Genomic DNA, 23,670 nt, shown 5'->3' with positions numbered 1-23,670 from the left:
GGGAACCTTTACTTTTATACATACATTCACAACATATACACACACAGACATATGCATGCCTAAATATACACATACACACACATATAACACACACACACACATTGAATATACAAGTGAGAGGAATTAGTTTGCTAAGTGTGCCTGGGAAGGTCAAGCCAGACTTCTGATTGAAAGGCTACAGAAGGCGACAGCGTGCAAAATTTGGAATTGCAGTCTGCTTTTCTGACAGGCAGAAAATTTGCAAGCCAGATTTTTGCTCTTCAGCAGACCATTGAGAAATAAATGGATGCGAGAATCACGGACTTGTGAAGTTGGAAGAGTCTACTTTTTGAATATAGATAATTTGCATTGTTAGATGAGAGATTCGGTGATTTGCTGCAAATATTAGATAGGTAGGTACCTACTGTGACTAGGAATATGAATTTGAAGGTTGGTGTATCAAAAGTCAAGGCGGTTGTATATTTTTGACAGGGAAAAGTTATATTCAGATGGTGAAAAACAAGAACAGTGGATGGTTTTGTATATTTTACTAAAACGTTTATTAAAATGGAAAGGTGGATGGAAAAATCATTAAAATGGAAAAATGCACAGTAAATGTGATTAAAAAAGAGATTCGGCGGTAGGCGATTGGTTGTACGGTATGAGTGTTTATCGAAATAGATGAAAATGTGTGGGTGGAAAAATGTCATTCTGCTTACTGTTATATAAAAACATCGGGGTGGATAAGTCAAGAGAAACATAAAAGTCAGTTGTATATAATGAGAAATGATACTTATGAAGAGTATGCGATAAAACAAAGCAGAGATAGAGTCCAGAATGATTGGATTCTGAATGTATGTTGATTGATTACAACAATGAGTGATTCAGGACAAAAGAGGTTACTTGAATGAAGATCAAGTCACAAACCCAATATACTGTATGAAGGAAGAATGAATGTGTTAAGGGTGTTGGGAAAAATACTATAGGTAATTTCCAGTGTAATTTGTAACAAGTGCATTTCCAGTCAATCACTATGTTCAGATCAGAGCAAGCATACATGAAACTCAATATCACGAGCATAAAATGTTGAAAACATTTTTAAAAATTGGCAAAATTGGGGATATCGAGCAAAAGCAGGCAAGAATTCGCAGTATGTGTATATGTCTGTCTGTTTGTTTATCTCATTAATCAAAAGGCAAAGAACTGTTGAAAGCCAACGTATTTTACTATTTTAATGGATCTATTCCAGTGGTGTCAAACTCACAGCATCACAGCAGCATCACATGACGTTTCACGATTTTTCCCCCTGGACGTGGGCATAGCAATAGCAATAGCAGTTAGACTTATATACCGCTTCCTAGATCTCTCAGCCCTCTCTAAGCGGTTTACAGAGTCAGCATATCGCCCCCACAGTCTGGGTCCTCATTTCACCCACCTCGGAAGGATGGAAGGCTGAGTCAACCTTGAGCCTTGGATGGATAGATAATAGATAAGATAGATATAGAAGATAGGTAGATGATAGATAGATAGATAGATAGATAGATAGATAGATAGATAGATAGATAGATAGATAGATAGATAGCAATAGCAATAGCAATAGCAATAGCAATAGCAATAGCAATAGCAATAGCAATAGCAATAGCAATAGCAATAGCAGTTAGACTTATATACCGTTTCATAGGGCTTTCAGCCCTCTCTAAGCGGTTTACAGAGTCAGCATATCGCCCCCACAGTCTGGGTCCTCATTTCACCCACCTCGGAAGGATGGAAGGCTGAGTCAACCTTGAGCCGGTGAGATTTGAACAGCCGAACTGCAGATAACAATCAGCTGAAGTGGCCTGCAGAACTGCACTCTAACCACTGCGCCACCTCGGCATGGCCAGAGTGTGACGCACCCGGCCCGTGGGTCACGAGTATGACAGCACTAATCTATTCTGTTGGTCTGATATGACCATAGGAATTTCAAGTTGATATTTATAATGTCCATTAACACTTAAAGATACTTTATACCTATTTTTTCCGTTTGTTGTAAAATTAAAAATATGTAAGCAACTCTGCCTAAGAATGGTTAGTCATAAAACTGACCGAGCAGGTAATCCTAGATTTAACTGTAAATGGTACCCATACCTTTTTGATATATAAGTATTTGTTCGGCTTCCTAAGAGCAGGAAGCAACTCCTTGTCCCAACAAAAATCCCTTTTATTAATTTACTGCTCATTCTGCTCATTCACATCCAGCAAAGTCTTTCGAGGGAGGATTTACCAATTACCTCCCTGCGACCTATTAGGTCACACAGATTGGGCCTCCTCCGAGTTCCATCTGCCAGTCAGTGTCGACTGGCAACTACGCGGAGGAGAGCCTTTTCAGTAGTAGCTCCGACCCTTTGGAACGATCTCCCTGTGGAGATTCGTACTCTCACCACCCTCCAGACCTTCCGCACAGCCCTCAAGATCTGGCTATCCCGTCAGGCCTGGGGTTAAAGATTATAGTCTGTCCCCACCCGAATGATGAATGAATGTTGCTTTTATTTTAATTATATGTTATTTATATATGTCATTGTGTGTCTTCCCGCCCTATCTGTTGTAAGCCGCCCTGAGTCCCCCCAGGGAAAAGGGCGGCCTATAAATAAATTTACCATTTACCATTTACCATTTACAGTCACAGACCTTATCTGGCTTGGAGAGCTGACAGGCCGAGATCTGCAAAACTTGGCAAGGAGTCTCTGAGAGTCACAAACCAATTAAGTGAATTAATTGTCTCCTGCAAACTCCATTCCCCTTTCCCTCCTCTTTTATTTCCTCTGGGAGGGGCCATTCCTCATTCACCTGTGGTCTTACTCCCAAATTGACCCCTGTTCTTTAGCTGTTCCCTTCATCTGGCAGCTCTGCACATGCACACACTGGGAACAGGCTCCAGCTGTTCGTCTGCCTCACTGATGTCTGACTCTCAAGGCAGCTGATAACTGGCATACGGCTCTGGCCCCCTCTCTGCCTCCGACACAGAGCCCTCATCCGAGCCTTCCCCAGACTCCAGGACTGGCCCAGGTTCCTCCCCAACCCTCCTCACTGTCTGATTCTGCTGCCAGCTTTGCTGGTGGGCCACATCAGTATTGTTAAACTGATTAGAAGCAATTATTTTATAGCGACCAAATTTATTTTATACGCAGGATTAAAACTGCAATGAAGCCATTGCAATTCTATTTGATTTGAAGGAGGTATCTTCTTTCAAACGAGAGGTTTGGTAAAATGTAAGTTGAAAGAGAAAATCAACAAGGTCAGATCTCTCCGGAATGCTTCAGATTATTTAAATCCACAATAATACAATTTATGCACATTTGCGTGAATTTCAAGAGGTCACTAAAAATGGTGAACAAGCTACATTAAAGGAGCTAGCTATTAAAAAGAAGAAAGCTTTATTGAAATAATGGAAAGGAGAAGAACAAATATTACTTGAATGGTATAGTGATATAAAAGGGGATTTTTTATAAGGGCATATCATTTTCATAAAGGCATATCATTAAGACTATTAAATTCAGCAAAGAACAATATTGTATCAGAAGTAGTAGAGAAATGATTGGATGAAAATAGAAGCAAATGGATATTAAAGAAAGATAAGAACTCAGTGTAAGGTTGAACAAATTCTTTCCATTTGTCTTCAGTGCAGAAATATCAAAGCCGAAGAGCCAGCGCTGTCCGAAGACGTCTCCGTAGTCATGTGGCCGGCATGACTAAACGCCAAAGGTGCACGGAACGCTGTTACCTTCCCACCAAAGGTGGTTCCTATTTGTCTACTTGCATTTTTTACATGCTTTGGAGCTGCTAGGTTGGCAGAAGTTGGACAAATAATGGGAGCTCACTCCATTAAGTGGCCCTAGGGATTCGAACCGCCAAACTGCCAACCTTTCTGATCAACAAGCTCAGTGTCTTAGAGGTGTATAAATCATGCAATCCACACAAGAAAATGATAAATCAAAACCTTCATACATAGAGCTCGCTCTTTCCACAAATCTTTTAGTTTTGTGACTTGGGTTTATCTAGAGAGTATTCTTTTCCTGCTGGATCATTGTAGGTAATTATAGCCCATTAAGTAAGTTAGCATTAATGCTCAGACGAAATACTCAACTTTCCCTTCCTGGTTAAATAAGATCAACTCCCATCAGAGGTGGGTTCCAACCAGTCCGCACCAGTTCAGTAGAACCGGTTCGTCAAATCTACCGAACCGGTTAGAAGAGGTTCCACCAGTGGACCTGGAAAGCAGGTCACACCTACAGAAGAGGTTCCAAAAAATTTTGAAACCCACCACTCACACTCACACACAAACACACACACACACAGAGAAAGAGAAAGAAAGGAAGAAAGAAAGAAAAAAAAAGAAAAAAGAAGGAAAAAGTGAGAGAGAGATGAAAGAAAAAAAGGAAAAAGGGACAGAGAGACAAAAGGAACGAAGGAGAGAGAGAGAGAGAGAGAGAGAGAGAGAACACACATGGCCGACAAGCCACTCCCACCAGGTCACATGGCCAGCAAGCCACTCCCACAAAGGAGGCCACACCCACAGAGTAGGTTCGAAATTTTTTTGAAACTCACCACTGACTCCCATGGAGGGTTTCAGAATTAACAGCTCGTGCTAAGTAGGAAATGTGATGAGGGAGGCCATTTTCGGGAATAAAATACCTCTTAAGTTATTCTTTATAGCTTTCCCACCATTAGAAGGCTCCGCAGCTTGGGGAAGGCAAGTAGGGAGACCCATAAAGACCAGCAGACTGCAGACAGAGGTATCAATGTTTTCTTTTTTGCACTTAAGCAGCAATGACACAGGTGCTGACTTCAGCAAGTAATAAAAATTCGACTCCAACTTGAAATGCCGTTTTTTAAATAGAAATCAAGGCCCAGGGCTAGATCCATTGGGACAACCTTTCTGATTAATCTGATTTGATGAGGCTCTGGACAAGTCCCTTGTATTGCATTCATGCAGCTGAAACGGCGATTCCCAAGCTGCACTCTTGATCTTTTTAGCCAAGCAGTTAGCTGTGGAAATTGTAAGAAGGTCTAATCTGAACGTTGCAGGCTACTGGGGATCAAATAAATAGCACCCTCGGCTGATTTTGCAGGCATCAACTCTTATTTTTGATGGTGGATAAAGCAACATGCAGGGATTTATTAATTTATTTCAGCGTTGATGAAGGAGTCAGATACAAGTGCTCTTTGTAAGACAAAAGGTCTTTTCCTAGACTCTTAAGACTGCTTCTTAACATTATGAGGGAAAGGGAAATCATTTTCCTTATTTATAACAATTATTTTGGTTTAAAGGATTTAAATTTTGTATTTATATCACCTAACGTTCCTTCAGTTTGGTTTCATGCAGTGGTAGGATTCAAAAAGTTTTACTGCCGGTTCTGTGGGCGTGGCTTGGTGGGCATGACATGGCTTGGTGGGCGTGGCTTGGTGGGCGCGGCAAGGGAAGGATACTGCAAAATCCCCATTCCCTGCTGATCAGGTGGGACTCAGGAGGCAGAGAATAGATGAGGGCAGGGCCAGCCAGAGGTGGTATTTGCCGGTTCTCCAAACTACTCAAAATTTCCGCTACCGGTTCTCCAGAACTGGTCAGAATCTGCTGAATTCCACCTCTGATTTCATGCAAGTATTTTAAGTTCCTTCAGTCTGAGGCATTTAAAAATGAACAGTGAAAATATGAAGTGTGTCCCCCCCCCCTCCGGCACATGCTTATTTTTCCTTCTGTTAAGCCTTTCTAAAGTGAATGCTTTGAAAAGCAGAACACACAGAAATTAGTCAATAGCAATAGCAATAGCAGTTAGACTTATATACCGCTTCATAGGGGTTTCAGCCCTCTCTAAGCAGTTTACAGAGTCAGCATATCGCCCCCAACAACAATCCGGGTCCTCATTTTACCCACCTCGGAAGGATGGAAGGCTGAGTCAACCCTGAGCCGGTGAGATTTGAACCGCCGAACTGCCGAACTAGCAGTCAGCTAAAGTAGCCTGCAGTGCTGCACTCTAACCACTGCACCACCTCGGCTTCATCGGTCAGTATCGATGAAGTTACCATGCCATTCTCATTCGGCATTCTTGGGTGTTATTCAGTCCACAATGGTAAAAACAAAGTCATATATGGAAGAGAAAAAAAATCACCTGCCAGCATCAAGTTAGCGCCATCCTTAATCTAGAAATTATTTGGACAGACATTCTACATGAAGGCATGTGATCATACGGCTGACCTCCTGCAACCTTCTGCTCCATTTTCACTGTCAGAGGAACCAGGGGCCAGTCATTTCCTGTTTCCAGGGCGTTCCCACCCTGTGGGCCAGATCTGGCCATCAAACTTTAAGTTTAACACCCTTGGACACTTGAATGGCCCTTTCTTCTTTTGCTATTCAGGGAGTCGATAAGGACTTGCTATTCCAATAGTAGAGAATATATGCACTGAAGGTCGGGATTGAACTTGGAACTTTTTGGAATTTTAATAAATTTATGTGCCGCCCTATCCCGTAGGACTCCGGGCGGCTTACAAAAACAAAATAAAAGATAAAAAGTTAAGAATAGAAAAGAGGAACAAGTTTAAAATAACACACCATACATTCAGTCTAGATGGGACTGGACCTCATTCATGAAGCCGAGGTGGCGCAGTGGGTAGAGTGCAGTACTGCAGGCTACTTCAGCTGACTGTTATCTGCAGTTCGGCGGTTCAAATCTCACCAGGCTCAAGGTTGACTCAGCCTTCCATCCTTCCGAGGTGGGTAAAATGAGCACCCAGACTGTTGGGGGCAATATGCTGACTCTGTAAACCGCTTAGAGAGGGCTGAAAGCCCTATGAAGCGGTATATAAGTCTAACTGCTATTGCTATTGCTATTGCTATGAAGTCAACAGCCCCAGGCCTGCCGGAACAGCCAGATTTTAGTGGCTTTTCGGAAGGCCGAGAGAGTGGGAAGGGTCCGGATCTCTACAGGTAGATCGTTCCACAGGGCCGGAGCAGCTACAGGGGGGGCTGAGGGGCCGCCAGCCGGCATTGTCCGGTCAACGGCACCCGGAGAAGGCCCAACTTGTGAGATCTTATTGGCCGTTGGGAGGTATGTGGTATATTCAAACAGGCGGAGCACTTCGCTTGACCTTCTAGCAACGAAAGTTCTTGTCTCTGGGCTGATTGTGATTAATTCTCAATATCCTATATAATGTCAAGTGCCAGGGAAATCAAGGAGATTCAGGCAATGCAAATGAGTATGAAGGTTTATTGCGAACTTAAGCTCTCTACAAGAACCTGAGCTACTAGCAGTCAAGGGAAATGAGTGGGAATTAAGAAAGCATCCAAAGTGGGTTGGACTTAAATCTCTTGTGGGTGTGCAGTGGCTCATGACTGATGACACATTTAACCCCTCCCTCAGGCTCAGCCTGATCATCTCCTACATATATACTATTTTGCTGATGCAAGAAAATAAAAAAAATGCATACTTAACTGAAGCAACAGGTGAGAAGAATATTTTAGACTCTGTTCTATCCAGGATTCTGAACAATTCAATTCTATTCTACACTTTAGTGTGCTATCCTGCACTATCCAAATTGGATTTGCTTCCATTTTTTAGGTCTGAATTCTGCTTATTTTGAAGCCAAGCTGCAGAGCTAATCTAGAACTGCCTTCTAGCTGAGCTTAACGAGCACAAACGTATTTATCTTTAGACAGATGCTAAATCAGTTGGTAAGAGTGAGACTAGTTACATGTAACAGGAAACTACAGTTCTAGCAACAGGAACAAGGGGAAATTATTAGGCTGGAAAAATTACAAATGGCATAATTTCAGGGTCCATCTAATGTGTAAATCTTAAAAGCTTAAAAATGTCATTTCAATTATATATATTTTTTCAGTGACTAATCACAGCCTTGTTCAAAATTGATTTTCTGTTACTTCATTTTTAGATTGGGGAAAGAAAGAGAAAAGAAAAGAGAAAAGAGAAAGGCTACTACAGTTGGTATTAGCAATCCTACTAAAATGACTAGAAAAGCAATGTTTGTGATTGCTGGATTTTTCAGACAGGAAACATTTTCTCCTCCTTCTTGTTAATGCCTGATTAATGTGTATTCATGTTGAGTATCTCCAAGGATAGCAATAGCAATAGCAGTTAGACTTATATACCGCTTCATCGGGCTTTCAGCCCTCTCTAAGCGGTTTAGAGAGTCAGCTTATCGCCCCAACAATCCGGGTCCTCATTTTACCCACCTCGGAAGGATGGAAGGCTGAGTCAAACTTGAGCCGGTGAGATTTGAACCGCCGAACTGCAGATAGCAGTCAGCTGAAGTAGCCTGCATTTTTGCACTCTACCCACTGCGCCACCTCGGCTCAATGTTCATTTGAGGTGAGGAAGAGGAAGAATTAAGAAAAATCTGTCTAAATTCCACGTTTTGGTTATCACAAATTTTGTAAACGTTAAGGTTTGAAACCCAATTGGAATCACACCAGGCTAAAAATTCTGATGTAGCAATAACTGAACCACTATTTATAGCACAAATAAGGGGGTGCAGGAATTCCAGTGAGGCTGAATGCAGGCATGTCTCCTGTCATGTGTGTGTGTGTGTCTGTCTGTGTGTGTGTGTGTGTGTATGTGCGTGCATGTATGCGCTACAGATTGGAGGGAACAAAGTGCAGCAAGGTAACTAACTGAAGGATCTCCTACTTGAGGCTGTATTACCATTTATTTATTTGTTTGTTTGTTTTATTTTGTCAAACATGTATAATATAACAGATATAAGTATAAACGTGATTATGAATACAGGAAATGGATATGAATTAGTGGGGACAGTAGGACAGGGAAGGTAGGCACATTGGTGCACGCCCCTTACAGACCTCTTAGGAATGGGTTGAGGTCAACAGTAGACAGTCTAAGATTAAAGAAGACTGGACTACTGCAATGCGCTCTACATGGGGCAGCCCTTGAAGAGCATTCGGAGACTTCAGCGCATCCAGAATGCAGCCACGCAAGCAATTGTGGGTGCACCTCGGTACACCCACGTTACACCTATCCTCCGCGAGCTGCACTGGTTACCGATCAGTCTCCGGATACACTTCAAGGTGCTAGTTGTAACTTATAAAGCCCTTCATGGTATTGGACCTGGGTACCTGAGAGACCGCCTGCTGCCAATTACCTCCCACAGACCCATTAGATCACACAGGGTTGGCCTCCTCCGGGTTCCGTCTACCAGCCAATGTCATCTGGCCACTACCCGGGGGAGGGCCTTCTCTGTGGCAGCTCCGGCCCTTTGGAGCGAACTCCCCGCAGAGATTCGGACCCTCACCTCTCTCCAGGCCTTCCAAAAAGCCGTTAAAACCTGGCTGTGTCGGCAGACCTGGGGTCGATGAGTTCCCTTCCCCTCTCGAATCATGTGGCTGTTGGTTGTTTTTAAATGCCTTGTATTTGTAGTTTTTGTGTTTCCCTTTCCCTCCTTGGGTTTGTGCACCGCCCTGAGTCCCGCAGGGAATAGGGCGGCATATAAATAAAACGAAACTCAAACTCAAACTAAAGTTATGGGAGTTTGTGGATGAAACCACAGAGTCAGGTAGAGCATTCCAGCACTCTGTTGCTGAAGTCGTATTTTCTGCAATCAGGTTTGGAGAGGTTTACCTTGAGTTTGTATCTATTGTGTGCTTGTGTATTGTTGCGGTTGAAGCTGAAGTAGTCATTGACAGGTAGGACGTTGTAGCAGATAATTTTATGTACTACGCTCAGGCCAGACCGAAGGTGGCATCGTTCTAAGTTGTCCAAGCCCAAAATTTCAAGCTTGGTGGCGTAAGGTATTCCGTTGTGAGCAGAGGAGTGGAGGACTCTTCTCGTGAAATATCTCTGGACTCTCTCGATTGTATTAATGTCCGATATGCAGTGCAGGTTTCCAGACAAATAACTGAACAACTATTTATAACACAAATAAGGGGGTGCAGGGATTCCAGTGAGGCTGAATGCAGGCATGTGTCGTGTGTGTGTGAGTGTGTGTGTGTCTGTGTGTTTTGGCTACAGATTGGTGGGAACGCAGCAAGGTAGCTGAAGCGTCTCCTACTTGAGGCTCCATATTACCATCCTGTGGCTACCAACCATTTCAGCTGCAGAGGCAGCCGAGCTATTTCATCACTTTCCTGATTGATCAGCTGCCTTTGGCTCCCCGCAGATATGATCTCCCTGGCAGTGAGTCCACCAGGCTGCAGAGCAGAAAGAAATACGAAAAAAAGCCATTACCTCTGCTAAATCATCGGCTGCCTCCAGTTCTCTCCAACTGCCACCTAGTTGGCAGGCAGAGCATCAGTGACCTGAACTGTTGACCTTTCAATTGGTCATAAGAGCTCTGTCTTTTAACAACGGACCCTTGAGTGTATTTCCTCCTTTTTTTTCAGCCCCTTTTCTTCCCTTGGAATTTTCTAATGCAGGCTATAAATTTGAAAGTAGAGGCGGTCTTACTTCTAATGTGGTTTGGGAGCCTGTTTGGCTAATTAAAATATGTTGTAGTGAACTACATGGATAAGAGAGAGAGAGAGAGAGAGAGACAGAGAGACAGAAGCACGATAATACAGATAGGATGTGTATGTGTGTGTGTGTGTGATTCCATTCTAGTAAAGTATATAAAAATAATTTATATATCTTTTCCTACAAAGAGAAGTGGGCAGGTATGGCATCTTTACAACCTAGGGAATTCTGGGAGTTGAAGTCCACAGGTCGCAAAGTTGCCATAATTGCCCATCCTTATCCTAGTGGTGGGATTCAGCCAGTTCGCACCTATTCAGGAGAATGGGTTGTTAACTTTCTAAGCAATCCAGAGAACTGGTTGTTGGAAGAAATCTATTTTCATTTTTTTCCCACTTTACAGGGTTAATCCTGTAAGGAAGGAAGGAAGGAAGGAAGGAAGGAAGGAAACATTCTGGTGTTATTTATTTATTTATTTATTTATTTATTTATTTATTTATTTATCTATCTTGTATGCCACCCACTCCCGGAGGACTCCGGGTGGCTCACAAAAGACAAGGGAAAGGGGGGAATGAGACAAAGACAACATATTAAAAACAAAGACAACATTCACAATTTCCGTGGAGGTAGATGTTTCTTAGACCCCCCGGCCTGCTGGAACAGCCAGGACTTGGTGGCTTTGCGGAAGGCCGGGAGGGTAGTAAGGGTCCGGATCTCCACAGGGAGATCGTTCCAGAGGGCCGGAGCTGCAACAGAGAAGGCTCTCCCCCGGGGAGTCTCCAGCCGACATTGGCTGGCGGATGGAATCCGGAGGAGACCTAACCTGTGAGATCTAATTGGTCTGAGAGCGGTAATCGGCAGGAGGCGGTCTCTCAGGTACCCAGGTCCGATGCCATGTAGGGCTTTATAGGTAACGACCAGCACCTTGAAGCGGATTCGGAGACTAATAGGTAGCCAGTGCAGCTCGCGGAGGATAGGTGTAACGTGGGTGTACCTTGGTGCACCCACAATCGCTCGCGCGGCTGCATTCTGGACTAACTGGAGTCTTCGAACACTCTTCAAGGGCAGCCCCATGTAGAGCGCATTACAATTGTTAGAAACAATGTTGTTTCTAGCCTGGTCTTTATTGCCCTGATTACAGAAAATGCCTCTCCGGTTAACCCTTATTACATTGTGACAACTTAAGCGAAGCTCCCATTGACGTGAGTGATGTTGAGTTGGCCACCCCCACCCAGTCACATGAACACCGAGCCACACTTACCCGACTGGTCATTAGGGCCGAGAACCAGTTGTTAAATTATTCGAATCTCACCACTACGTAGAAGAACAAAACAACTTCAATCGGTGACCACCGTAATACAATAAGAATTGAATTGTGCAGAATTACACCTTAGATCTCAACATTCCACATACTCTCAACCGAATGAAATTATTTTATTATGATGGAACTAGGAAAAGTAGAATGAGGCTTATTCTGCAAAAGCTTCATTGTCTACTTATAGGAGTTGTGGTCCAGTTCAAGGTACTATTTCATATAGCTATGAAGAGATATATTGTCTGGGTCCTTATTATCTTCTCCAAATCGAATCTGCCTTGACCTATATAATTTAACCAAGAGAGAATTTACAATTTGCCCATCGAGGCCTAGCTAGCAGATTAATGCAGGGCATTTAATGGAAGACAATGCAAACTCAATAAAGAGTTTAATATTTGGTTGATTTTATGGGTGTTGCAATGTGTATAGTTTATTAGCCAGGTAGATCATTTGAATTGGTGTAATGAACATGATTTTAATAAATAAATAATGGATGGATGAATGGATTGCAAAAAAAAAAAATAGCTTTCCTTCTTGCTGAACATAACATATTTTGCAACTGAATACAATTGCCTTGAATGAGAGAAACCCTTCCTGCATTTCTGTAGTGTTCTCATGTAAGATACTCGGAGGGTGAAATTTAGAGCTCTTAAAGAGGTGTGGGGGGTGGGGGTGGGGAGTGGGGGGGTGTATGTTGTGTTCTGGAGTACTTTGAAGACAATAGCTAAAAGTCTATAGATTTTTCAATAGGATTCAGGATATTGATTTGGACTGAGCCAAGGACTGAGCTTACAAAATGAAAGGCATTATGCAGATCTGGATCTGGCATTGACTTTCATTGGCTATTATTTGATATTATGCTCCATATATTTTTTGTTGTTGTTGTTCAGAGCTAAAAGCTTGCATGCAGCTGAAGAATGCAAATCAATGTTGCCTTTGAGAAATGAAGCCTGGGAAATGGAGGAAAAGGCTAATTGCACAGCCATACAGATAAACAGGCCAATAGGGTAATTTCATTGTGCATTTTTTTTTTCCTCCTGTGCTATATCAACTGCCCCCTTTTCCATGTGTAGATCCTTTGCGTGGCATTCCTTTCCACAATTTCCAAGTCTCCAAATGTGTGGACTTCCACTTTAAGAGAGCCGAGGTGGCGCAGTGGTTAAATGCAGCACTGCAGGCTACTTCAGCTGACTGCTAGTTCTGCAGTTCGGCTGTTCAAATCTCACCGGCTCAAGGTTGACTCAGCCTTCCATCCTTCCGAGGTGGGTGAAATGAGGACCCAGACTGTGGGGGGCGATATGCTGACTCTGTAAACCGCTTAGAGAGGGCTGAAAGCCCTATGAAGCGGTATATAAGTCTAACTGCTATTGCTATTGCTATTGCTAAAGTTCTCAAGACAGCGTAGCCACTGCTGAGGAGGTAAAGTTCTGTCCTATCTCGAATTTCTTAGTCCCATATTTATTTTGTATGTAATCGATCCATTTTTTCCAGTCTCGTTTATATCTCTCGTTTGAATGGTCTTTAAGATATGCTGATATTCTAGAGGTCCTCTCAGTCTAGAGGACCTCTAAAGTTCCTTCCAACTCTGTTATTCTGTCTGGTTTGCTTAGCAGGGCTGACAAGCAGCAAGGCAATGTGTTAATTAAGCTAAACCAGTATTTAGGGATCAGTTGATGAAATGGGGGAACAAAACAAAACAAGCAGGGTAAGGGAATCATTCAGGGATTCTGACAAGGAAGTTGCTCAGCCTAAGGACCAAAACTTGAATTAGTCATGGGAGAAGCTCAAAGTTGGAGATTTATTTCAATGTTATTTCATTGCTCTGGACCTTCCATCATTGGCCTTCCTGGCCAGATACTTTGGAATGATTGTTTATTTACACAGTGCCTACCTTTTTGATGGTTACTATATAGATATAGTATATTGTATGTTTTAGCATACAAACCCACAATTCAAAAAAGACAGTGTTCTAGTTGAACAATTGATCGGAGAAAATATCTCTGTTAAATTATAATATTTGTGATGGTGGTTGTGTTTTATGTTGCAGCTGTGTGTTAATTTATTTTGCCCACATCTATTCTTCCTTTCGTGGCTTTAAAAAAACCACGCAGTCATTTTTACTGAGAATCAAGTTAATCTAATATGAAATATTAAAATACTGGAAGAACACAGATGGCCTGGGACAAAACAGTTTAAATATAGCAGGTATTCAGATGTTCTGACAACAAAAGGTTAAATTACCATTTGCATTGTTCTATAGTTTTGATTGTTTTCATATATTTGCTAACCATTCCAAACCAGCAAGAAAAGTTGAATAAAAAAAGGAGTGTTGGGTTTTTTAAAATGATATTGTACATATTTGGAAAAAATATATATTTAAAATTATGATATTGCCACTAGGCTTAGAATAAATAACATTCATACATAGAACCAGTTTGATCTAAATACAGGTAGTCCTTGACTTACAACCATTCATTTAATGACAGTTCAAAGTTGCAATGGCGCTGAAAAAAGTGACTTATGGCTGTTTTTCACACACTGACGATTATTGCAACATCCCCAAGGTCACGTGTTCAAAATTTGGATACTTGGCAACTGGCTCATATGTATGGCAGTTGCGGTGTTTTGGAGTCTTGTGATCAACTGTTGTGACAAGCAAAGTTAATGGGAATACCACATTCACTTAACAACCAGGTTACTAGCTTAACAACTGCAGTGATTGACTTAACAACTGTGGCCGGAAAGGTTATAAAATGGGCCAATAACAAATCTCTCATTTAGCAACATAAATATTGGCTCAACTGTAGTCATAAGTTGAGGGCTACCTGTAGCCAGTTTGGGCCAGTGGTTAAGGCACCAAGCTAGAAACCAAGAGACTGTGAGTTCTAATCCTGCCACAGGTGTGAAAGACTACTGCCTAATTTTAGACTAGACACCAGTGGTGGGTTCCTACCGGTTTGGACCAGTTCGGCTGAACCAGTAGTAGTTTGGTGTAGTGGTGGGTTCTGGGAAGTACAGCCTAGTACGGCTGTACTGGTAGTAGCCGGGAGAAGCGGCCACCGTACCGGAACTGTGGCTTGTTTGGCCCACCCGCCCCCCCTCCAAGAGCCAAGGTGGTGCAGTGGTTAGAGTGCAGTGCTGCAGGCCACTTCAGCTGACTGTTATCTGCAGTTCGGCGGTTCTAATCTCACGGGCTCAAGGTTGACTCAGCCTTCCATCCTTCCGAGGTGGGTAAAATGAGGACCTGGATTGTTGTTGGGGGCGATATGCTGACTCTGTAAACCGCTTAGAGAGGGCTGAAAGCCCTATGAAGCGGTATATAAGTCTAGCTGCTATTGCTATTATGTGCAAATACACACACACTCACACCGAAATGGCAGTAATGCCAGCAGAAACCCACCTCTCCTATTCACTGTTTCTCAGCGCAATTCATCTCACAAGTTATTATAGTGAGGAAAACAGAAGGAGGAAGGGAAATAGGTTTGTTCGCTGCCTTGGAGATTCCCAGTCATCCAGGTCATGGTTGTCCCAAAAGAGGCTTTTACAAGAGGCAACTGGACTTTCTGTTTTTTTCTTTGAAGGTGTTTTACTTCTCATCCAAGAAGTTTCCAGCTCAGAGCTGAAGAAACTTCTTGGATGAGAAGCAAAACGCCTTCAAAAAAAAAAAACCCAGAAAGTCCAGTTGCCTCTTGTAAAAGCACCTTTGGAATATACCTAAGATCTGTCCACTGTCTTTCTTAAACGTATAGTTTTTCACCTCGAAGATTTCCAATGTGTTGGAAAAATTGCACAACAGCACAGCCAATAGGGAAGCGATGTGATTTATCAGCAGTAGGATTCCACTAACGTTCTAATTCTATCTTCATCTGCACATTGAAATATCACATCAGATAAATAACTGTGCTATCTCTTTTTCCCCCCTGTGTGCGTGAGAGAGAGAGAGTGTGTGTGAGTGTGTGAGAGTGTGAGAGTGTGTGTGTGTGTGTGAGTGTGTTTGTATATATGCATACATCCATACGTCTCATTTCAACATTACAAACTACATTAAAATCATCTGATAAGGCCCATGAAACAGGCTTTAAGATTATTGTACAAAATACTCTATGGACTACCATGCAACTTATCTTATTTATTTCCCTTTTAAGTTAAAAGAAGGAGGGGGGGGGGTCTTCCCAGACTCACTTCTCCCCCAGTGATGCTACATCAAAATGCATCGTAGTGTTGACTTACTCCATTTGTTTTCAACAGCCTTTAGGAGGGTTTGGTAATGTTAAACTTCCAACTGAGAGGAATAAATTCTTCCAAACTATTGGGCCCATGGGAAGGTGGGGGGGGGGGGGGCTGGGGGGGGGTTTAACTGCCGTTTACAAATCAAATACTGTGGAATGCTTTCTCCAGAAAGCAGATGAAAGGAAGTCAACGTGTGACCTCAGCCAGAACTTTTTTTGATGCATTTTAGGCTTTGAAGCGGCTGTACAAAAGCAGAAAAGAAGAGTTAAATACAGAGAGAGGCTTGCTGTCAAAAGTATGAAAGTGCTTTCCATGAAAGATGCTTTGTTTTCTTCAGCTCCCCAAAAAGGCTAGAAAAGTATTCTTCTTTGCTTCGCTTTTTGATTTGTTTTTTTTTAAATAAATTGTTCTCGAAGCAAACACTTTCAGCCACGCTATTTAGGACTGAGATGATTTTTTTAAAAAAAGAAATCCATATGAAGTTACTAAAAATTGGGCCCCGGATTACATGATGGGAATTGTGAAGATCACAACCCAACGTGAAAAGAGTATCATCTTATTTATTTTTTTTTCATGCCCCGTTTTGGATGGTCTACCATCTGGTTTTGATATCGCACATTCTGGATTTCCACCTTTGGATCGTATTTATCCGTGGAAAAAAATTTAACCATCTTTAATAAGAGATTGGGCAAACATTTGTCTGAAGGGATGTAGAGTTTCCTGCTTGAACAGGGGGTCGGACTAGAACTGTGATGGCGAACATATGGCACACACATGCCACAGGTGACAGGTGGAGCCATGTTTGCCGTCATGGCAGCTCTCCGCTGATTTTCGGCCTTGTGGAGGGCCAGAGAAGACCGTTTACGCCCACCCCAGGCTTCAAGAAAGCCTCCAGAGCCTAGGGACAGTGAAAAACAGGCCCAACAGGCCACCTGAAGTTCTTTCCCGAAGTTCTGGTTGGACCATTGGGTCGTTTTTCTCCTCCCCAGGCCCTGGAGGCTTTCCTGAAGCCAAAAATGGCTCAATGGGCAAACAAGGAGTTCAGGAAACTGGGGAGGGGGGAAACGGAGGGCCGTGGGCGGCCGTTTTCACCAGGGGTGGGTTCCTGTCAGTTCTAACCTCTTCTACAGAAGAGGTTCCACAAATCTACAGTGCCATTTAGAACCGGTTCCAGCTCCCTCCCCCTGCCCGTCCGCATATCATCAAGATGAAGAGCGAGAAGAGGAATTCTGGGAGTTGAAGTCCACAAGTCTTAAAGCTGTCAACTTTGAACACCCCTGGGGTTTTTTTTCTAAAGGGTTAGGGGTGCAAGGGTCTTGTAACTTGACAGCTTGAAGACTTGCGTGCTTCAAATGCCAGAGTTCCTGAGCCAAGGTGAGTGGAGGAGGAATTCTGGGAGTTGAAGTCCACAAGTCTTAAATCTGTCAAGTTTGAACACCCCTGGGTTTTTTTTTCCTAAAGGGTTAGGGGTGCGAGGGTCTTGTAACTTGACAGCTTTAAGACTTGCACGCTTCAAATGCCAGATTTTTTGAGCCAATATTTTGGTTGCTAAGCAAAAGCGTTGTTAAGTGAGTTTCACCACATTTTACAAGTTTACAAGCCACGCCCACCCAGTCACATGACTTCCAAGCCACTCCCACTCAGTCACATGGCAGGTAAGCCACTCCCGCCCGGTCACATGGCCAGGAGGCCACTCCCACCAAGCAGGCCACACCTACAGAAGAGGCTCTAAAAATATTTGAAACCCACCACTAGTTTTCGCCCTCCCCAGGCTTCAGGAAAGCCTCCAGATCCTGGGGAGGGTGAAAACTCCCCCCATGCAGGGGGGAGCACACACATGCAGGGGGGGGTCGTGCATGCACAGGGGGGTTGTGTGCACATGCACAGGTGGGTGGGCATGCATGCATGCACAATGGTGCATCTGCACACAATTTTGGCACACTTTTAGAAAAAGGTTAGCCATCATTGGACTAGAAGACCTCCCAAGTCCCTTCCAACTCTGTTATTCTGTTATTGTTCTGTTGTGTTTGAAAACATAATGAGCTATTCTCCTGGTAACATATAATGGGCTGTTACTCGATCATGTTTTTCAGAAGGCAAACTCAGCAGACTTGTGGGCAATGCAATGGGAAGAAGAAAAACCTGAATTGTAGAGAAAGTAGTGCACTTGTGTCACATTAAATGTAACAATCGTTGTGTGTTTATCTCTTAGGGAATGCCGAAAATGGGCCTTGAAGCTTATAATGTTGTTTTGCATGCACTTCCAGTATAATTGGTGTGTATCCTAGTTGTTCAGGAGATATACGGTTCTTCCTTTGAGGACTGATCAAACTGTAGAATCACTGCAAGATGGATTTTGAATGGATATGTTTTTCACAACAATCTCACTCAGAGACCTTCGTTACAGACCTTGATTTACTCTCATTTTAATTGATGTTTTTATACCACCTTTAACTCAGAGGTGGTTATTCAGCAGGTTCTGACCAGTTCTGGAAAACCAGTAGCAGAAATTTTGAGTAGTTCAGAGAACCAGTAAATACCCTCATCTGACTGGCCCCAGAGAGGGGTGGGAATGGAGATTTTGCAGTTTCCTTCCCCTGGAGTGAGGAAGGAATGGAGATTTTGCAGTTTCCTTCCCCTGGAGTGAGGAGGGAATGGAGATTTTGCAGTTTCCTTCCCCTGGAGTGAGGAGGGAATGGAGATTTTGCAGTTTCCTTCTCCTGGAGTGGGGAGGGAATGGAGATTTTGGTGGGCGTGGCATGGCTTGGTGGGCATGGAGTGGCTTGGTGGGCGTGGCATGGGAAGGATATTGTAAAATCTCCATTCCCTCCCCACTCCAGGGGAAGGAAACTGCAAAATCCCCATTCCCTCCCAATCAGCTGGGACTTGGGAGCCAGAGGCGGGGCCAGTCAGAGGTGGCATTTACCGGTTCTCCGAACTACTCAAAATAGCAATAGCAATAGCAGTTAGACTTATATACCGCTTCATAGGGCTTTCAGCCCTCTCTAAGCGGTTTACAGAGTCAGCCTATCGCCCCCAACAATCCGGGTCCTCATTTTACCCACCTCGAAAGTATGGAAGACTGAGTCAACCTTGAGCCGGTGAGATTAGAACCGCTGAACTGCAGATAACAGTCAGCTGAAGTGGCTGCAGTACTGCCCCCTAACCACTGCGCTACCTCGGCTCAAATTTCTGCTACCGGTTCTCCAGAACTGGAAACAGCTGAATACCACCTCTGTAAAACACCAACATCCTGCCACCTGGCACAGGTATTTATTCCATTCATACACCTCTACCAAAGTGTTCCCTTACATTTTCCAACTAGCCTTTTCCTTTATTTTGAGTAGCTGTAGCTATCTGTCGTTTCTATTTTATTACAATGATTCTTTTGCTGAGGTTGGAAATAAAAAAAAAACCGGTTCTCTAAGACTTAAGTATTACTTTTCAGCATGGTTCATTTTTTTTTTTTAATATTGAAAAATGTAAAACATTTCCCTGGATGAGGATTGAAAAGAAAACAAATTATGTCCATAATGCTCACTAGGAAGTCAGGTGTGTTTATTTGTTTCCTTATACCTTGCCAATATTATTTTTACAAATAACTCAAGGTGGCAAACATATACAACACACCTTCCACCCAGTGGCGGGATTCACTTACCTTCCCTACCAGTTCACAAATGTGTGTGCGTGTGCCACCTTCTGCCCATGCATACCACCTTCTGCGCATGAGCAGAAGATTACACATTACATCATGGCGGGTGGGCAGAGCCTCCCGCAGCTACCGGTTCGCCAGAACCAGAGAGAACTGGCTGAATTCCACCTCTTATTGTCCCCACCCTGTGAGGTGAGCTGGTTTGAGAGAAATTGACTGGCCCAAGATCACTCATCTGTCCATTAGAACCTACAACTGCTTCGTTTCTAGCCTGGATATCTCCGTGACCGCCTCCTGCCATATACCTCTCAGCGCCCAATAAGATCGCACAGGGTGGGCCTTCTCCGAGTAGCGTCGGCTACGCAGTGCCGTCTGGCAGCTCCTCGGGGGAGAGCCATCTCTGTAGCTGCCCCAGCCCTCTGGAACGATCTACCCCCTGAGATCCGGACCCTCCCCACTCTCTTGGCCTTCCGTAAGTCTGTTAAGGGTTCCACCACAAAACCGCGTTCGACTAAACCGTGCTCGACGAAACCGCGTAGCTGACGTCATCAACAGCGTGACAACAGCGCGGAGACAGAAGCACGCTGTAAACGCTAAACCTAAAATTACCCCCTAAACCTAACCCCCCTAAACCTAATCCTAAACCTAACCCTAAACCTAACCCTTAACCTAACCCTAAACCTAACCCTAAACCTAACCCTAACCCTTAACCTAACCCTAAACCTAACCCTAATCCTAACCCTTAACCTAACCCTAAACCTAACCCTAAAGCTAACCCTAAACCTAACCCTTAACTTAAGTTGAATCGGCTTGCTTTCAAAGCGCTATTTAAAGCGCCCTTCTTTCTCCGCGCTCGCTGTTGTCGCCCTGTTGATGACGTCAGCGACGCGGTTTAATCAGGCGCGGCTTAGTCGAGCGCGGTTTTGTCATGCCACACTGTTAAGACCTGGCTGTTCCGGCAGGCCTGGGGCTGTTGATCTTGACTAATCTTCAGGCCCATTACAACTGAGTGCATGTTGTGCTTCTGTTTTTAAGTCGTTTTGTCTTGTGTTTTAATCTTTTTAAATATTTTTAAACTGCTTTTATGTGGGCCGCCCGGAGTCCTTCGGGATTGGGCGGCATACAAATCTATTAAAGATTGACAAATTGACGAATGGGTGCCTTAACTACTTGACCAAACTGGCAATAAGAAGCAAGGAGGACAGCAGGATTCAAGCTGTTCTAAAAAGTCTGATTCAGAATAAAAAAATCGATCTGTGATATTAGGTAATGAAAGATACCTTCAGGACATAATAAAATTTGGGAGACTTACTTAAGTGCTCTCTCTGTTTCTCAGGAACTGTGCATGCTCAGCAGGAAAAAAAACAGTTGGGAAATTTGTTAAAAACCACCAAGATAGCTAAGATGCTGAGATACCCAAAAAAAAGTTGTAGTGATCTGAATAATGACAATTCCGAGCAACTTTTTAAAGGAGTACAAGGCTGATTTGCGAGTTGATTTAGCACCAGTAGTGAATCCACTGTAGACAGATTCAAATTAAGGAATGTGAGGATAAAGTTGGAGACCAGAGAGCTGAAATGCCAGCTTCATCTCTTGAGACAAGTAGCTGGCTTTTCTCAGATGTGGTAAGCCTTAAATGGAGAAGCCAAGTCTCTGAAGGAAGTTGAAACTTTCAGTACTCCAAATACTCTACATTGGAAAAAGTGACACTAACAGGAAACTGAGAAAAGGAAGTATTTGAGAAGGGAGAATTATCAATATGAATTTCCTTCTAGTTAGGTGACATGATACATACAGACACATCCTTGACTATTGATAAGGCATACAGGATCCTCAACAAAAGTGGGGGTTTACAGCAACTACAACAATATTCTATACATTCTTAGGCCATAAAGATAATTTGACTCATCTGAACACATGTGCCTTGTTCACTCTTCAAAAAATATATAGCCTGCTTTTCTTCCTGCATTCAAAGCAGCTTGGCATTGTACTTTCATTTTGAAGGATAAAGTGTGTCAGTTAATTATATCAAATAAACCATTAATTAAGAGACAATGGGAAGCAAAGCTGAAGAAAAATGGGAAGAATTTTATGAAACAATAGTCCAAAATGATTAAGTTGACTCAGCCATTTTCATAGCAGTCCAGAAAACCCTAGGAGAAATGGATGTATTACATCTAGCATAAACAGAAGTTTGAAATTAACTACTTTAGGGTTTTGGAATTTTTAATGCATGATATTATGGCATGGTTTAGTTTTCATTGGCTGGTAAAAGGTGCAGTTAGTCTAGGATTCCAAACACCTGTGGATATGTTTAAACATATAAAAAGGTTTAAAAAGGTAAAGGTTTCCCTATCCAGTCATGTCTGACTCTAGAGCATGGTGCTCATCTCCATTTCTTGGCTGAAGGAGCCAGTATTGTCCAAAAACCATTTCCATGGTCATGTGCAGGAGTCAAATCAGCAGATTTTCACAGGTTCTGGAGTGGAAATTTTGAGTAGTTCAGAAAACTGGCAGATACCACCTCTGGCTGGCCCCAGAGAGCGGTGAGAATAGAGATTTCCCCACTCCAGGGGAAGGATACTGCAATATCCCCATTCCCTCCCCACCCCACTAACCTGCTTTCCAGCTCCGTTCTCCTGTTCAGGGCAACAAAAGAAGATCAGCTGGGAGGCAGCAGGGGCAGGGCCAGCCTCTTTGCTGGTTCTCCAAACTACTCAAAATTTCTGCTATCGGTTCTCCAGAACCTGTCAGAACTGACTGAATACCACCGCTGCTGACTTAGTATTTATCACTAATAGAAAGGCAGCCATGCCATGATATCAGGCCACTGCTAAGAGCAATATATTTTTGCTGACAAGCACCAGATTATCATCAACCTTTATTTATTTTTTCCTCCGAGTTACAGCTCTGTATTAGGGCTCAAATCCCCTTATTATCCTGAAGCTCACTGAGTTGACTTGGGCCAATCATACATTTCACAGCCTCATCTATCTCACAGGCTTGCCGTGATATAAATCAGGAAGCAAGAATCACGTTCGCTACCTGGATGAAATGTAGGACGGAAATGACCTATAAATGAATGAATTTTTCTCTTCCGTGAAAGAATCAAAGACTGGGGGACCTCACCTAAGATGCCAACTAGCCACTGATCAGGAACTGTTCAGGTCAACTTACATTCAAGGCATCCTGCAGCCTCATTCGATGGGTCAGTAAATGAAAATATACTTCGATAGCAATTTTCATTTCTATATTTATTGCCTCTCTCTCAGGAACTACTGCTGCTTGAGTCTTTCGTAGACTCAACCAATAGTATATTATGAGTAACTCTTCTTCGACCTACCATGCATGCACAGATAAACATATTGTGCACAGATGTGAGTATGTGTATGAGTCAGGGGTGAGTTCCAGCTTCTGTTACTGCCAGTTCGCTCAGGGACGTGCTTCGAGCACATGTGTGCTTCGGGCACATGCATGCTTGATGCGTGCCATGCACACATGTGCAGTAGTGAAAAAATTATAGCAATAGCAATAGCAGTTCGACTTATATACTGCTTCATAGGGCTTTCAGCCCTCTCTAAGCGGTTTACAGAGTCAGCATATCGCCCCCACAGTCTGGGTCCTCACTTTACCCACCTCGGAAGGATGGAAGGCTGAGTCAACCTTGAGCTGGTGAGATTTGAACAGCCGAACTGCAGAACTGCAGTCAGCTAAAGTAGCCTGCAGTGCTGCATTTAACTTAATATTTTCCATACTTACCACTTTTGCAGCATCCCCATGGTCACCTGATCAAAATTCCAATGTTTTGCAACTGGCTCGTATTTATGATGGTTGCAGTGACCTGGGGTCACGTGACCTCCTTTTGCGACCTTCTGACAATCCACGTCAACAGGGAAGCCAAATTCACTTAACAACTGTGTTACTAATGTAACAACTGCAGTGATTCACTTAACAACCCCGTGAAGCCAGGCCATTGAATGGGGCAAGACTCAATTCAAGAATATCTCACTTCACATTTTTTGGGTCATAAGTTGAGGACTACC

At 43.2% G+C, this 23,670-nt stretch overlaps 1 protein-coding gene across 1 annotated transcript in view; it reads right to left on the bottom strand.

Moving 5' to 3' along the window:
- Positions 1 to 23,670, bottom strand: part of LOC116518368 (DNA nucleotidylexotransferase-like) — a 61,963-nt gene that overhangs the window by 34,886 nt on the left and 3,407 nt on the right. The gene's annotated exons all lie outside the window — the stretch shown is intronic.

The sequence above is a fragment of the Thamnophis elegans genome, chromosome 15 (assembly GCF_009769535.1).
Source record: "Thamnophis elegans isolate rThaEle1 chromosome 15, rThaEle1.pri, whole genome shotgun sequence".
NCBI lineage: Eukaryota > Metazoa > Chordata > Lepidosauria > Squamata > Colubridae > Thamnophis > Thamnophis elegans.
Note: the sequence above shows the minus strand (reverse complement) of the source record. Positions and strands in the feature narration are given on the sequence as shown.